The sequence below is a fragment of the Danio rerio genome, chromosome 14 (assembly GCF_052040795.2).
Source record: "Danio rerio strain M-AB ecotype USA chromosome 14, GRCz13ab, whole genome shotgun sequence".
Classification (NCBI taxonomy): domain Eukaryota; kingdom Metazoa; phylum Chordata; class Actinopteri; order Cypriniformes; family Danionidae; genus Danio; species Danio rerio.
This window is the reverse complement of record NC_141034.1, coordinates 58531690-58540554: the sequence shown is the minus strand read 5'-3', so window position 1 is coordinate 58540554 and position 8865 is coordinate 58531690.

Below are 8865 nucleotides of genomic sequence, written 5' to 3'. Positions count from 1 at the left end.
CTACCCCTAGATTTATATATTATAATAATATATTATTATATTAATAATTAACTACTAATTCAGTATAATAGGGGTAGAGTTCAGTAGGGGTAATGTTCTCAACTTAAGAAAATGACCAGATTTTGTTTAGGGTTGTGTGTTAAAATAGTTTATGTTCTTCAGTTAGAAAACATCTGGTTTTAGGGTTAAGTTTGAGGGTAGGTTGTTATATACAATTAGTTTGACTTAAGGGTAGACATGGTTTAGTCAATTTTCCTTCAATGCTTTAAAAAATGATTTGTTGCTTGAGAAGTTGTTTAGGATTGGTTAAGAAACCCTTGTGGTTAGTGTTAGGTTTAAGACAGTGGTATATTTTGGTCTACAAAAAAAGATGAAGAGGATTCAAAATGCTGGTTAAGATAATTCAAGAAAGAACTGAACATTGAACAATCTTGGTGAAAGATCCATGATTGGTGTGTGGATGGGAATAAATGATGATTCAAGTGACATAGTATCCAAGTAGATGACATCGATCCAAGATAAAGCAAGAAAAACATCAAAAAGCAGCATTTCCTCATGAGACCAGTGCATGTCCGCACGAGTGAGTGAGAGAGAGAGGGAGAGGCTCAGTCACAAGTCGGAGGGTGGGGCGGAGGTAAAAGGTGTCTGGCACAAGCTTCTCCACAGGAACAGAGAAGGCTCAGCTGAGTGAAAACACTTTACTGCATCACTATTTTTGTTAAATAGATTTTTGAACCTTAATTAGGTTCCAGATGCAGTTTATAAACTTGTAGCGTAGTTGAAGTGGAGTTTGATCGGGATATTCCATTACGCTGCATTTTTGACATCTGCAATCGGGTGCTCCGTTTACGCAACGTTAGCATGGTAATTTAGACAATAGACTGATGACAGAGTAACGTTAATGTTCGTTTATAAAGGTTAAAATGATGCTTGTGCAGTTGTGTCGAATAGTATGCACTTATGGGAGTTATATGGTACGTCTAAATTACTGTCTTTTGCAGACAGCAAGATATATGCTATAGGCTAGTTAACCTTAGCATAGCTTCCAGTCACTTTTTATTAACTCTAAACTCCTCATATACATTTGGGCACCCAGAAAGTCAAAAAGAGTGAGACTGCTGCTGAGCCATTTCTTGGTCCTCCACCAGTCAAAAAAAAAATTCATGTTCTGTGTGGAAGCATTTTACAGTCAGTGGAGCTGCAGATAAAACAGTGACACTGTATAATGTGTGCAAAAGTGAAATCAGCAGGGTCAGAGATATCAAACATCTGTCAAGATCTATGCGTAATCATTCATTTCTTTTTGGCTTCGTCCCTTTATCAATCTGTGGGGTTGCCACAGTAAATATATTTCTGCTATTGTAATACAAATGCACTATTGATACATTATCATAGTTTAATTGTCATGTTCAAAGATCTTAAATACCTTTATTCCCCTGCAAACATTTTTAATTGTTGCATTTGTCATTTTCCCTCCAAATAAAATTAAGCCAGAGGCACACAACATACGACCTCTAAAAAAGGTGCTGTAACATGTACCTATATGTAGCACCACAATATGATAGAGCGGCATAGCAGTGTTTAGACACTTGGTTGCTTTTGTTTTTATTAACTTGAAAGTGTTTCAGCTATTGAGTTTAATTGAACAAAGGGAGCAGTTTACATTGCATTAAAGGCAACTACTGATGGGTTGTGTAATGTTTCAAAGAGCTGTTGCAGCATGAGTGGAAAATAAAACCGTATTAGTGCTGCCTGGTCTAACAATAGTTTTAAAAGGGTTTAAACAATAGAGCACTCTCTGGAAGAGAAGTGAATCTCCGTTATTTCATTGACTTATTTTATACATGGTTTATTTTCTAACCAGTCATCTAAAATAATGAAATGGCCTATTATTTTATTAATGGTGAGTTTAATAATTTCATTGACATCCTGAGCATTTGAGACCTTTAATTCGCCTGACTGACGCAAGTTTATTGCATGCAGCACTGTATTTGGTAGCACAAATCTCGCTCTGATCCAGGAGAGAACTAAACCAATGACTACATGCAGACTTTCCTGCTGCGCATCGAATAAAGCAAATAAGAAATGCTTATCGAAGCCTATGTTAGAAAGTAAACTTTAAATAATTGGACTTTGCTCTAAAGCGTTAGAGTGGCACTGCTGTCCAGGGTACTGTTGTATGATTTCTTAGTCTATATATGCTCTAATAAACTAGTCACATGAATGAATTTAATAAACTAATAGTCGGTATTGCTCTCAAAATAAATCACTAGGTTTTGACATGTTAATGAGCAATTCAGCATTTCAGCAGTAGGCCATTATGTGATTCAGTTATACACAAGTTTGACATTTATGGGGCTGTGTAACACTAGTGTTGTTTTGTTTTACTGATCTTTAATATACTGGGTAGCTATGCAAATATTTTCTAAAAATGTCAAGCTGATATATAGTGCTTTATATCCTGATGCATTTTCAAATCCATTTTTCACTTGCTGCGTTCATTTAATGTTTGAATACTTAACAGCCATCGTTTAACACAGGTGTCAAACTCTGTTCCAAAAGAGCTGCAGCTCTGCACAGTTTAGTTCCAACCCTAATTAAACACACCTGATCAAACTAATTGAGTCCTTCAGGCTTGTTTGAAACCTACAGGTAAGTGTGTTGGAGCAGGGTTGGAACTAGACTGTTCAGGGCTTCAGCCCTCCAGGAATTGAGTTGACACCCCTGGTTTAAAGGGTTATATTTTACCATCAAAATGTAGCATGTTATATACTTCTGCATCAAGCACACAAGTATGCTTCAGCACAACCCTTTGGATTGTCACATAGCCCTTGCTGTGGCAGTCAGACACTGATGCACACCTCAGTGAAGAGAGCAAGCTGTGATTGGTCAGCTTTGTAGAGCTGACAAGTGTGCCCTAACCTTGTCCTCATCTTCAGTCAGTAATTTTGGGGCCATTTCTGACAGCTACCTGTGTAAAGCCAGATTAAGCATCTGCAAAACTCCATTTCTTCATCTTAATGTTGCCAACTATCAATAACTGATGCAGAAAAGCTTAGTCATGCTTTCATGACCTCTCAGTTAGACTATTGTAATGAGTTACTAGGTGGTTACCCTGCTGGCCTCACTATCAAACTGCAGCTGGTTCAAAATGCAGCTGCTAGAGTGCTTTCTAGAACCAAGAAATCACTACTCCAGTTTTCTCAGTGCATTGACTCCCTATTAAATATTTAATTTACAATGTTACTGTTTACCTACAAAGACCTCAATGCTTTGGCTGCCCAGTATTTGAGGGAGCTCCTGGTGTAGAGCATAATGATTCCTTTAAGACCCTATAGTGACCCACAAGTCCATGTATTGATCCTGAAGGGTCAGTCTGTACACCAGCCGGTGACCTCTCCCATCTGCAGCAACTCCACAATGGATGTCCACCATTCTCCAGCGCCTAGACTCCAGCTCTGTACAGGAAGTTTGGCAAGCGGAGAAGTTATCATGCCCAACTGAGCCTGGTTTGAGGTTATTTTTCCCCTTTACTTTGGTCGGTTGGCAAACTGGCTCGCTTGGTTTGGGGCTTGTGTAGTTGAGCATGGAAGGATTTTCTTCATTGTTTGGACTTTCAGCAGTGAAAATTAAACGCCGAAATTAATCTTTCAAAACTGAGCTGATTTAAACCTCTCATACCTGATGTGAAAAAGCATGCACATGCTTAAAGATCCTTAGCCCGAACAGTTATAATAGATAGAAGTTTGTATGAATGTTCAAGAAACTGAAGCAGATAAGGGAGATTCCACAGAAGGAAGAATTATTTATACAAGGAGTGAATACGTTGTTGAGAGATTTCCAAGGTAACCCATATGCCCGGAGCACTGACCTGCCCAAAGAGCTGATTTAATGTGAATAAACCTCAAAGCAGCTGCCAGGCAAATTATACTGAGTTTTAAGGTTCTGGACAGATTTTAAACCAGTCAACAGAAATATCTCCCAAAGGGTTAACATAATTATGAGACCACTGCAAATGACATGGAGTACTGTGTGAAATAAATTTTGGAAATAGGTGTACTGTCTGTGCCAGTGGTTCTCAAACGCAGGCTTCCTATTAGTGGTACATGGAGGAATCACCAAATCATGCAACAATTAACACTTAATCCTTTGTGTACTAGAACATCAATGTGATCAGCATTGACTGTTTTATGTAGCGCACGATCACAGCACTGTGCTTTGTGTTTACTTTAGTGCAATGTGTCAAACTGTTGAAAATCAGAATCCAAAGCATGATTTGACTGACAAGAAAAGTGGCCAATCAGTCAACCTTGTCAAGTTTTGCGTTAAACGCAAGGGCGGGACAAAGGCTTTGAGTAGCAGAGACAAAAAAAACTGAAATGTTTTGTTGGAATAATGCTTCTTGCATGTTTTCACTATAGAGACGTCTTGAAGAGCAATTAAACCGGACATATTTCCTGCCTATTTGATGATCTACATCCATGTTTTGCTCTCCGACAGAGAGTCGACTCGCCTCTGACCTGTCACTCCTCTAAACGGTATGAAAGGAAGCCCAGGAATTATTCATCTTTGCTCCTTGACTAAATTTAGTCAAAAGTTTAAGTATTTAGAATTAGATTGATGCATGATCGATGAAAATGCTAATTGTCTTCTTTGGCTGTGTTAAGTTAAACTTAGCAAAGGTGGAACTTTATTACAAAGAATTATGCTGGAAATGTTTCTGGATGAGGTATTTGTGTGATTTATACATTTAGCTGTATTCTGATCTGTCTTAAAGCATTACAGGTCAAAGCAATCAGTTGTTACTTATTGTTTTTGTCAAAATTAACAATAAGGCTCTTAAAGCACTGCTTTGATAAGTGTATTGTTGTCATTTCAAATACCTCAAGTAAAATAGTCATGTTTTATTTTTACTGACAGTGTACTTGTGTTTTTTTAAGTTTGTATTTTAGTTTAAGATCAAATGTAAAATAAAATCTACATTTGATGTACTGCTATTTGAGAAACAAAATTGCCTTATTGTAAAGAAAAGGTGTAAAATATGTAAATAAAAGGCCAAATTTAAATCTTTATCATACGTTAAATAAACCTTTCAAAGCTTGAAAATAGTTTAAAAAGGGCAAAAAATGTCTTTATTGCCTTAAAGATTGTGGTAGTTACCAGTGCTATTGAAAAACATTGTCATGAAAGGAAAAATAAATAACACCATACTTCTTAGTGTCAATTCCTATACATGTAGCTTTGGGATTTAAGCAATTAAACCAACTAATCAGGTTTAAACTTGATTTCAATGAAAATCTGATTTTTTTTTTCAAAAGTAACAAACTAGTACTTAAAAAAAAAAAAAAAAAAAAAAAATTGTACTTTTACTTAATATTAGTATTTACTAAAATTTGTGTTATTTTAGCAGTGTATTGGTATTTTTACTTGAGTAAAAAAATTCACAAGCATTTAGTGCAGGTTTATTATATTAATATATGATTGATTTTTTTTTATATCAATGCAATGTTTTATGGGTTGCTGAGAATACATTTAAGGTCCTCAATACATAGCATATCAGTCTTGAAAAAATAAAATAGGTACTGGAAAAAAAAGTGCTTAAAATGCCTTGATTTTCATTAGGCTGTGCCTGTATGAACCCTGTCATAAGTAAATTTAACATATATTTGTCAAAGTGTATGAATGACAAAGCCAATATTTATGAGGTCCAATCAACATTTCCAGCTTTTGATGAATAGGCTACTATGAATACTTTAGATTTAGGTACAGCAGTTTTCTATTTACTTTTAGAACAGTGACATTTAATGAACTTTAAAAGCACATTTCAATTTATTGTTTTTTTTTTATCTGCAAGCACAGTTAATGTTCAGACTATTTAAAATGTGTAAGTGACTGACAATACATATTCTTAATGAAAGGAATTAATCTGCCTCATTTTTAAACTGTGCACAGCTTAATTAGGCCTACAATGCTATTTTTTTTTTTAATACTGGCCATTATGGTGGTACTTGGAGAGATAATTTTCTAAGGTGGTAGTTGGTAAAAAAAAAAAAAAAAAAAAAAAAAAAAAAGTTTGAGAACCACTGGTCTATGCTATTTTGTGTAGTTGTGAACGTCTACAATCACGCTATGTGGAGAGAAAATAATTCACAATAGAACCAAACTGTGATTTAGAGATGACTACATTTTTTTTTTTTTTTTCTAGTTGACTACCCCTAGTTGACTACCCCTAGTTGACTACCCCTAGTTGACTACCCTAGTTGACTACCCCTAGTTGACTACCCCTAGTTGACTACCCCTAGTTGACTACCCCTAGTTGACTACCCTAGTTGACTCTGTTGACTACCCCTAGTTGACGTTGACTACCCCTAGTTGACTACCCCTAGTTGACTACCCCTAGTTGACTACCCCTAGTTGACTACCCCTAGTTGACTACCCTAGTTGACTACCCCTAGTTGACTACCCCTAGTTGACTACCCCTAGTTGACTACCCCTAGTTGACTACCCCTAGTTGACTACCCCTAGTTGACTACCCCTAGTTGACTACCCCTAGTTGACTACCCCTAGTTGACTACCCCTAGTTGACTACCCCTAGTTGACTACCCTAGTTGACTACCCCTAGTTGACTACCCCTAGTTGACTACCCCTAGTTGACTACCCCTAGTTGACTACCCCTAGTTGACTACCCCTAGTTGACTACCCCTAGTTGACTACCCCTAGTTGACTACCCCTAGTTGACTACCCCTAGTTGACTACCCCTAGTTGACTACCCCTAGTTGACTACCCCTAGTTGACTACCCTAGTTGACTACCCTAGTTGACTACCCCTAGTTGACTACCCCTAGTTGACTACCCTAGTTGACTACCCCTAGTTGACTACCCCTAGTTGACTACCCCTAGTTGACTACCCCTAGGTGACTACCCCTAGTTGACTACCCCTAGTTGACTACCCCTAGTTGACTACCCCTAGTTGACTACCCTAGTTGACTACCCCTAGTTGACTACCCCTAGTTGACTACCCTAGTTGACTACCCCTAGTTGACTACCCCTAGTTGACTACCCCTAGTTGACTACCCCTAGTTGACTACCCCTAGTTGACTACCCCTAGTTGACTACCCTAGTTGACTACCCTAGTTGACTACCCCTAGTTGACTACCCCTAGTTGACTACCCCTAGTTGACTACCTGACTCCTAGTTTGACTACACATTGACTACCCCTAGTTGACTACCCCTAGTTGACTACCCCTAGTTGACTACCCTAGTTGACTACCCCTAGTTGACTACCCCTAGTTGACTACCCTAGTTGACTACCCCTAGTTGACTACCCCTAGTTGACTACCCCTAGTTGACTACCCCTAGTTGACTACCCCTAGTTGACTACCCTAGTTGACTACCCCTAGTTGACTACCCCTAGTTGACTACCCCTAGTTGACTACCCCTAGTTGACTACCCCTAGTTGACTACCCTAGTTGACTACCCTAGTTGACTACCCCTAGTTGACTACCCCTAGTTGACTACCCCTAGTTGACTACCCCTAGTTGACTACCCCTAGTTGACTACCCCTAGTTGACTACCCCTAGTTGACTACCCCTAGTTGACTACCCCTAGTTGACTACCCCTAGTTGACTACCCCTAGTTGACTACCCCTAGTTGACTACCCCTAGTTGACTACCCTAGTTGACTACCCCTAGTTGACTACCCCTAGTTGACTACCCCTAGTTGACTACCCCTAGTTGACTACCCCTAGTTGACTACCCCTAGTTGACTACCCCTAGTTGACTACCCCTAGTTGACTACCCCTAGTTGACTACCCTAGTTGACTACCCCTAGTTGACTACCCCTAGTTGACTACCCCTAGTTGACTACCCCTAGTTGACTACCCCTAGTTGACTACCCCTAGTTGACTACCCCTAGTTGACTACCCCTAGTTGACTACCCCTAGTTGACTACCCTAGTTGACTACCCCTAGTTGACTACCCCTAGTTGACTACCCCTAGTTGACTACCCCTAGTTGACTACCCCTAGTTGACTACCCCTAGTTGACTACCCCTAGTTGACTACCCCTAGTTGACTACCCCTAGTTGACTACCCCTAGTTGACTACCCCTAGTTGACTACCCCTAGTTGACTACCCTAGTTGACTACCCCTAGTTGACTACCCCTAGTTGACTACCCCTAGTTGACTACCCCTAGTTGACTACCCCTAGTTGACTACCCTAGTTGACTACCCCTAGTTGACTACCCCTAGTTGACTACCCCTAGTTGACTACCCTAGTTGACTACCCCTAGTTGACTACCCCTAGTTGACTACCCCTAGTTGACTACCCCTAGTTGACTACCCCTAGTTGACTACCCCTAGTTGACTACCCCTAGTTGACTACCCCTAGTTGACTACCCCTAGTTGACTACCCCTAGTTGACTACCCCTAGTTGACTACCCCTAGTTGACTACCCCTAGTTGACTACCCCTAGTTGACTACCCCTAGTTGACTACCCCTAGTTGACTACCCCTAGTTGACTACCCCTAGTTGACTACCCCTAGTTGACTACCCCTAGTTGACTACCCCTAGTTGACTACCCCTAGTTGACTACCCCTAGTTGACTACCCCTAGTTGACTACCCCTAGTTGACTACCCCTAGTTGACTACCCCTAGTTGACTACCCCTAGTTGACTACCCCTAGTTGACTACCCCTAGTTGACTACCCCTAGTTGACTACCCCTAGTTGACTACCCCTAGTTGACTACCCCTAGTTGACTACCCCTAGTTGACTACCCCTAGTTGACTACCCCTAGTTGACTACCCCTAGTTGACTACCCCTAGTTGACTACCCCTAGTTGACTACCCCTAGTTGACTACCCCTAGTTGA